The 9,085-nt window shown below is 32.8% G+C and overlaps 1 non-coding gene across 1 annotated transcript; it reads right to left on the bottom strand.

The window, feature by feature from the left end:
* Window positions 1-811: 811 nt before the first annotated feature.
* Window positions 812-918, bottom strand: LOC121228541 (small nucleolar RNA R71). Its single transcript, XR_005926116.1, has one exon. It is a non-coding gene; the product is annotated as a small nucleolar RNA R71 (small nucleolar RNA).
* Between the last annotated feature and the right edge of the window lie 8,167 nt (window positions 919-9,085).

The raw sequence follows: 9,085 nt of genomic DNA, 5'->3' as shown, positions 1-9,085 counted from the left end.
ACTTGCCTTAATCGTGATAATAAGTTAGTCTCAAGAACAGTTCATTTATAAATCTTTAAAACCTGTTACAAATATCACGCATCAAGTTTTTGGCCCCGTTGACGTGGAACTAGGATATTAGGAACACTCAATTTTTATTACTTTAGCCATTTTACTTTTATTGCAATTTAAATTTTTATTTTCTTTTCTAATTCTTCATTTATTTTCTTCTGACAAGTTTTTCTAGTTTATGACCAAAAGAAACCCATTAGGACCACTACTTTTTGACGGTGAGATCAACCGCACAGTTCACAGAAACCAGAGAGAAATAAGGTGAAGCCTAAGATACACAGAGGACGAGTAAGAGGACGATACTTCAACCACAATGAAGGAGATGGCTGAAAACCAAGAAAATTCGCTACCTCCTGCAATTGCTGCTGATCCAGTAAATCAGAATCCTACTGCACGCACTATGTATGATTATCCTAAACCTAATTTAACAGGAACTGAGTCAAGTATAGTTAGACCTGCTATTGTTGCAAATAATTTTGAACTAAAACCTAATACAATTCAAATGATACAACAGTTTGTTCAGTTTGATGGTTTGCAGGACGAGGATCCCAATGCTCACTTGGAAAATTTCCTACAATTTTGCAATACCTTTAAATTTAATGGCATTTCTAATGACGACATTCGCCTTCGATTGTTTCCCTTTTCGTTAAGGAATAAGGCTAAACAATGGTTGAACTCATTACCACGAGGGTCAATCACTACTTGGGAACAAATGACCAAACAGTTTTTATTAAAATATTTTCCGTCGACTAAAACAGAGAAATTACGTAATGATATCTCTTCTTTTGTGCATATGGATTTAGAAACACTCTACGATGCATGGGAGAGATACAAGGACCTTTTGAGAAGGTGCCCTCACCATGGGTTACCGCTTTGGCTACAGGTTCAAACGTTTCATAATGGCCTGAATCCTTCAACTCGGTAGATGATTGATGCAGCCGCTGGAGGAACTATCAATAATAAGACACCTGAGGCGGCTTACGAATTTATTGAGGAGATGTCATTGAATAACTATCAGTGGCAAGTTATAAGAACAAATCCGATGAAAGCAGCTGGTGTTTTTAACCTCGACGCGGTTACTATGTTATCTAACGAAGGAGAACTCTTAAATAAAAAGATCGATGATTTGTGTAACACCCCTTACTCGTACCCGAGATCGGGATAGGATACGAGGCATTATCGGACAAACATATAGACATCCAACTAAAATACGGGCTATAAAATTTCATTTTTATTTCAAACCATTCATTCACATGCACATGGGTCCCTTATTTGGATCTACGAAGCCAAAAACATACTTTAGAAAGATTTCGGGACTAAATTGAGAACTTTGGAAAGTTCTGGGAAAGCATAGAAAATTTTACCATTAAAACAGAGTCACATGCCTATGTGTCTTTGATACGTCCGTGTTTTCAGGCCGCGCAACTCTCTGTTTATGACGTCAGCACACAAATTGAACCATACGGCCAGGCTACATGCCCGTGTCTCCAAGTTGTGTCCCTTACATGGTTGAGACAGACGGCCGTGTCTCAACCCGTGTAATTAACTTTTAGGCTATTTTCCAAGCCTTTTTGTCACCCTACATGCACCCACATGGTTTCAATAACATTCAACATCCTCTATTTTGATAAAAATATATCATTTGCCTACCATCATGCATGTAATACACATTCTTACATTAACCAGAACTAGATATCCCAGATCTTGTTCTCATTTTATACCAAGCCTAGACATACCATCATTTCACATACATAGAACAACGTGCTCGACTAAGACGTTCCACACCAATTTCATGTTTATCAACAGTATTACTTATTCTTACCTTACACCTTTACATTAAGAATATGGTCACATCTATTGATCATAATCTATCCACCACATAAGCATGACATATCATACATTCGACCGTATCAAGACATCACCACACACATATCATAAAGTAATGGATCAAGCATACATAATAAATTAGACTTAAAACCCAATAATCGAATATAAACCATATCACATAGCTACATATGATTTAACCATAATAAGCCAATACGTTTGGCCAAATCATACTAACAACTGTCATACAGACTAAACCTCTATACATGCTACTCACTTGAAAACACTTGAAGTTTATCGATGTTTCACATCAACGTTCTAATAGTGTGATGTTGCCTCCGACGATCTCCAACCCTGAGTCGACCTGCCAATACTAAAAGAAATGGAGAGGGGGGTAAGCTTTACGCTTAGTAAGTCCATATGAAATCAATAAGCAATTTACCAATATGTTTCCTTAGGTAAAACAACTATAATTACACTTGTATTCATATTCTGGTCAATCTATCTACTCGAGTCATAGTCTGTAATTTATTTATAACTCAAGCTACAAGATTCCAAATTAAGATCTGTTAATTTTCCTAAAAACTAGACTTACATATATTCTTACCATAAAATTTTCAGAATTTTTGGTTTAGCCCATTAGTACAGTTTATTCATTAAATTTTCCCCTGTTTCGCTGTCCAATAGTTCTGACCACTCTTTACTAAAAATTATTTATCTCATTATTCGTAACTCAGATAATACTCCTATCTATCTTTCCAAAAAGTATACTCAATAAGGATTTTAATCATATAAATTATAACTCACAATTATTTTTGTAAAATTTTTAGTGATTTCTAAAGATAAGATAAGGGAGTGTGGAATCACTTCGACTCTACCTCACAAGAACTCAAATATCTCATAATAATAAATTATTTTGCTTACACCATTTCCTTTATTTGAAACTAGACTCATTAAGCTTTAATTTCATATATCATTCAACTTCTAATTCAACTTCCACTATTTATAGTGATTTTTCAAATTCGAGCTACTGCTGCTATTCAACACTATTTCGGTGCAAAATCACAATAGCTATCATAAAATTCATTGCTACTTTATACTCATAGGCATGATTTAATATCATACATGTATCTTTCCAAAAACTCTCATACTTCAATCAAATCATATAACATTACCATTCATACATAATACAAAGGGATATATATATCACCGTGAATCATCATATTCATACGAGCACATAATGGCAAATACATACCTTTGCTTTCTTGCACATATACATGCAAGCGTACCTGAATCGAATCCAATTTCACAAAATCATTTACTTTCTCAAAATGCCCGTTTGAACCATTTGGAAACATAAGGATATGCAGATAGCTCAGAAAGCATATACAATGCCAACGTCCCAGACGTGGTATTACATGTAATCAAACATTGATGCCACTGTCCCAGATAGGGTCTTATATGAAATCAGATACGATGACAATGTCCCAGACATGGTCTTACACGTAAAACAAAAGTCGATGCCAACGTCCAAGACGTGGTCTTACGCGATATCACATATCGAAAATCCTATGTCATGACATATGTATCCTAAGTATTCCTAAGGTTCATACGGGGCTTTTCGGACGTCGGAACTTTGTCGATACTTTTTTGGATGTCTCATTTTATTTAACTCATATATGCATTCATCATAGTTCAATGGAAAATAAGCATAAATAAACCATTTCAAATACATTTATTTGTATATAGACTTACATCTCATATACTATCAAAGCAATAACATTAAAATACACATTGCGTTATTAAAAATCATATGAACTTACCTCGTATATGAAAATGACCATTTTTACCATTTAAGTCCAATACTTGGTATTTTCTCGATTCTAGCCCGAATCTCAATTTCCTTGATCTAACATTACAAATATAGCTCATTTATTACTCATATTATTCAAATGAGTCCATAAATCATATTTTTACAAATTTACATTTTGAACCCTAAAGTTTTGCATATTTGCACTTTTGCCCCAAGATTTAGAAATTAAAATTCATCCTATTTTCTTATGATTTATGACATGCTGATGATTTTTCCCTTCTATGGAAACATCAAATTCTCACTCTAACATGTACTTACGAACATTAGGTATTTTTACCGATTATGTTGTTTTACTCGTTTTCACGTAAAATCGCTTAGCAAAAGTTGTTTATCTAACACCCAACACTCGTTTTCTACCATTAAACATCAAAATTCGTGCATTTCACATATGATTCAATTGTTAAACATGAACCCTAGCTCAAATTAATGGTAGAAATGGGTAAATCCTACGAGGATTTCAAAAATGCAAAGAACATTAAAAACGGGGCAAAGATGGACTTGCAATCAAGCGTGGAAGTTTTACAAACCCTAGCCATGTCTTCCATCTCTATATACGGTTATGGCATGAGAAAAATGAAGAAGATGGCATCTTTTTCTTAGTTATTTTGGCTTTATTTGCCAAATTACTAAAATACCCTTAATGAAAAATAAATAAAAACATACCATACCATGTCCATTTTTGTCCACTAATTACAAAATGGGCTATTTACCATTTAAGGATATCCAATTTAAAAACCCATTAGTCACAATTACTTAGTACCTTTGTGAACTAGAACACACATTTTGCAAACTTTTACAATTTAGTCATTTTGACTAAATTGAGTGCCCAAACGTCAAAATTTTCTAACAAAATTTTCATGAAATTATCCTATGAAATCGTAGACCATAAAAATATAATAAAAGTAAAATTTTCTTCGTCGAATTTGTGGTCCCGAAACCACTATTCCGACTAGGCCCAAAATCGGGATGTTACAACTCTCCCCCCTTTAGGGATTTTTCGTCCCCGATAATCTTACTGGAAAAGTGGTTTTCACTTAGATTCCTCAATCTCATATTTGATGCCGAAGAACTTCCACTTAGGCTGTGCCTCCAATACATCTTTTAATTTCTCATACGATTTGAAAACTTGCGGACTCAACTCTCAATTGTTCTTAAATTTTCAAAGCCTTCTCAGTTTCCCCTGATATTATGACATAAAACCCAAACTTTAATTTAGTTAATGAAGACTAGAGTTCCAAGTAATCCAGCAATTAGAAAGATTTGGAATTCCATGAATCTGATAAGTAGAAATTCATTAAATACCGGTATGATTTACAGATCTCGTCAAACATTTAACAATAAGATACAACATATTTTCCTCTTTCTGCAATGGAAATAATTTTGATATGGCCCTGAGAATAATACTTTCTCATTTCCATCCTAATATCAATCCTGGAAAAGATAACTCTAGTAGATCCTGATGCTCTGCTTTAACCCCATTAACAACTCAGATCTTCTGTGGTATCAAATGCTCTAAACTATCACATTACCTTATTGTCTTGAAACACATCACAATTCATACAACAGTATATTACTGAAAATTAGGAAGTCTTTACTCAATACAAACTAGTCCAGTTCAAATGCTTTGGTTAGCAATATTCTCATCTGCCCGAACTTTGCCAACATGTAATAAACTTTTCAGCTTTCACAAGATGAAAACTTCCTCATTCGTAGTAGCCTTAACTCATATCAAAATTTTTTTAAGAGATATACACTTCTCGTTCAAACTATTTACCTTTTATGTGTAAAGAAATGAAATTCTATTATCATACTTGAGAAAAATGATCGTGACATAATTGTCACATGAAATCTTTCAAATAAATAATTCTCACAGATTGAACACTCGAGTCGATCTTAATCACTAGTGAATGACATTTTAAGTAATCCTTTCTTCTAGTTACAAAACAATTCATCATGCAATCCTTTACTATTCATTCATTATGCTAATCAAAACCATCTCAATTGCATTAGCTCAAGTAACCAAAATATCTCAATTGAAGGCATTAACTATGATTGACTTACTTGAGAGAAGTAATCCACCATATCGATTGAAACTCATGCTTTTATCACCTATGCCTTTACTGATGTCAAATCCTTACATGGAAATTAGAAAAATCCCAATACTAAAATCACCACATTACCAAGATCAAATCAGAAGTATAGTCATACTTGACATGATTATTACAAGCTGAAGAACACACTTCAAACATGAGTCATAATTGAGAAATTATGGAACAAAGATAACAAGAAAACCGAGTAAAGAAATCCAAAATACGATACTATGTCGGAAGACCGAAAACCAAACTCATAGGAAAATATAGAAGATCTCGATAATTCCTCAGAGAAAACAAGTCTAGAAGAAAACATCATTTAATCTCATTGGAATCAAATGCAATAAGAACAATGTATCTTCCTCTCTATATATATATATCAAATGGAGCATCAAGTAGAAGAAACATAATCATAGTATCATACATATTCTCTCATCAATTCTTAACAGACGAAATATAATAGAATGCCCGAGGGAATAGAGCAATACAAATTATAAACTAGTCAGGCTACCAATGTTTTCATCTAGCATCAGGATTAGAAAACATGCCTATATAATAAGAAGTTCTTCAGAAGATCAACAGCCATAGAAATATTTCTGAGAACGGATAAACACATAGAACATCTTTGAAGAGACTGCTAAAATCTGTCCAGCCGTAACTGTCACACTCGGATATTACACATTTCAAATATCATTACTCCAACTAGTTCTGACTTTACTTACCAACTCATTCTCAATCTCTAATCATGTTTATGAGTATTCTATCACTGAACTCTTTGGTTTCTCAACCGGAAACTTATTTAGTACCAATCTCATGAAATTCCATTATAAACACCACTTTGGTAAGGGGAAAGGGTTGTAGGGCCTCTGACTTGACTTTCTTATGCATATGCATATAACACTATTTCATCATCATAGTAACATTTTCACAAGCATATAATTCACTTTAGGCCAATTATTATTCATACCTGTATGGCATGAATCTTCCAATTATCTTATTTAAACTATGCACTTATGCATGCATTCTATGTTTTTGGGATAACTTTGCTTATCTATTCATTTAATCAAACAATCATACTCATGACATCGTATAAGGGCCAAACAAACATGAATATCAGCATCACAATCGCAACTTTCGTTTCATACATAATCATATATATATCATTACAATCATATAATTCAGTCCAAACAATTTAACATAGATAAGTTCATTTCATTACAATCCTTTATCTCATAAAAAAAATATCCTTGACATTCAACGTCCAATAGGAACATTGACACATTTTTTTATTCACATCGTAATATCATGAACCTTTATTCATACCTCTACGAATTTTTATTTATCCCATTCACCTTATCAAGTAAGCCAACTGCACTACATCATATGAGCATCAAACAATCATGGGTATTCATCACAACATGAACTTTCATCTCACGCATTATCACGTACATATCATGAATTTTTATTCATACTTTTCTAAATCGAGACTCATCATGATCATAATTTTACTCAAATATCTTCACCTTGCATTAAACATGGTCGGTGTAGCTCGGTTGGAGAGTACCTCTGCTTAAACAAGACGGTTCTCATATGCGTGGAGAGTTGTAACAGCCTAAAATTGGGTCTAGTTGGAATAGAGGTTTCGGGACTACAAAATCTGAGAGAGAAATAATTATTTTATGATTATTTTGAGGTCTATGATATGATTGCATGATTGTGTGAAAATTTTGTGAAGAAATTCTATGCATAAAGTGCTCAATTTGAAGTTAGGGACTAAATTGAATAAGTTGCAAAACTTGCATTCTAGAAGTTTGTAGTATGAAATTGCTTTGAAATATTAATTAGGAGGTCTTAAATAGAAATTTGACCAATTTCCAAGTGATTGACAAAAATTGGACATGGATGGAATTTTTAAAAGTTTAGTAAGGAAGGGCATTTTGGTCATTTGGTAATTAAAAGAAATAAAAAGGGAAAATAAAGCCAAAATTGACTCATTTTTTTCATGGAGGCCGAAATTAGCATGGGAGAAGCCATGGATATGGTTTTCAATCTTTCGAAGCTCAATAGTAAGTCCGTTCTAACCCCGTTTTTCAAGTTCTTTACGTTTTTGGAATCCCGGTAATTCGATTAAGCTTATTCTAGCAATAATTTAAGCTAGGGTTCATATTTGGAAAAATACCCATAGGTGAAATGTGTTTATTTTTCTATTTTATGATAGAATATGAGGTTTTAAATTATGTTAGACAACTTGTGCTACTCAGTTTAGAGTGAAAATGAGTAAAAGGGCTTAATTGGTAAAAATACCTAATAGTCATAAGTATATGTTAGAGTGAGAATTTGATGGTTCCATAGAAGGGAAAAGTGATCAGGATGTCATAAAACATAAGAATAAGGGATGAAGTTTAATTCCCGAGCCTAGGGGCAAAAGTGTAAATATGCAAAAGTTAGGGGAAAAATTGTAATTTCTCCAAAGTTTGAGTTAAGGAATGTTTTAATTATTACATTAATTAAATAAGTAAAATATGATGTTTTAGATCCTGAAAAACGAGATTTGAACCAGAATGAGAGAAAAATCGAAAATTGGGAAAGTTGGTAAAATGGCCGTTTTAATATCAAGGTAAGTTCATATGTATAATAAGCATTAATTTATGCATGTTTCAATGTAAAATTGATATATTTACTATGATCTCCGAAGTGTTGAAAGTATGTAAGTTGGTATGATAATAATACAACAATAATGCTGTAATTTATATTTGAAAGTTAAATTTAGTGAATTAATTGAATTATGTTAAATTAAATGATTATGGTGCCAAGTTTATGAATTGATTTAAAAATATGTCTATGGTACATGAAGTGCATTGAATTATCATACATAAATGTGATTTCTATGATTATGGATATTATGGGAAATTGTAAGTTCATATGATTTTTAATAAGGCAATGTGTAATTTAATGTTATTGCCTTGATATTAAATGAGATGTAAGTTTATATGTAAGTAATACATCAATATTACTTGTATTATGATATTTTATAATAATATTGGAAATATATTTGTGGATAATTACTTGATTGGTGAAATTATTGGAAAAGAGAGAGAAATCCCGGTTGAACCTTCAGAAAGATTGGATGATACAGATAATATGTAGCTAGGTCACATGTATGGTGCTGGGTGCACATCATGTGTACAAGAGAGCTACAAGACATTATGATGTAGCTAGGTCGCATGGGTGATAGTATGTGTACACC

Source organism: Gossypium hirsutum, chromosome A04 (genome assembly GCF_007990345.1).
Source record: "Gossypium hirsutum isolate 1008001.06 chromosome A04, Gossypium_hirsutum_v2.1, whole genome shotgun sequence".
Classification (NCBI taxonomy): Eukaryota; Viridiplantae; Streptophyta; class Magnoliopsida; order Malvales; family Malvaceae; genus Gossypium; species Gossypium hirsutum.
The sequence above is the reverse complement of the archived record's forward strand: the minus strand, read 5'-3'. Positions and strand labels throughout refer to the sequence as shown.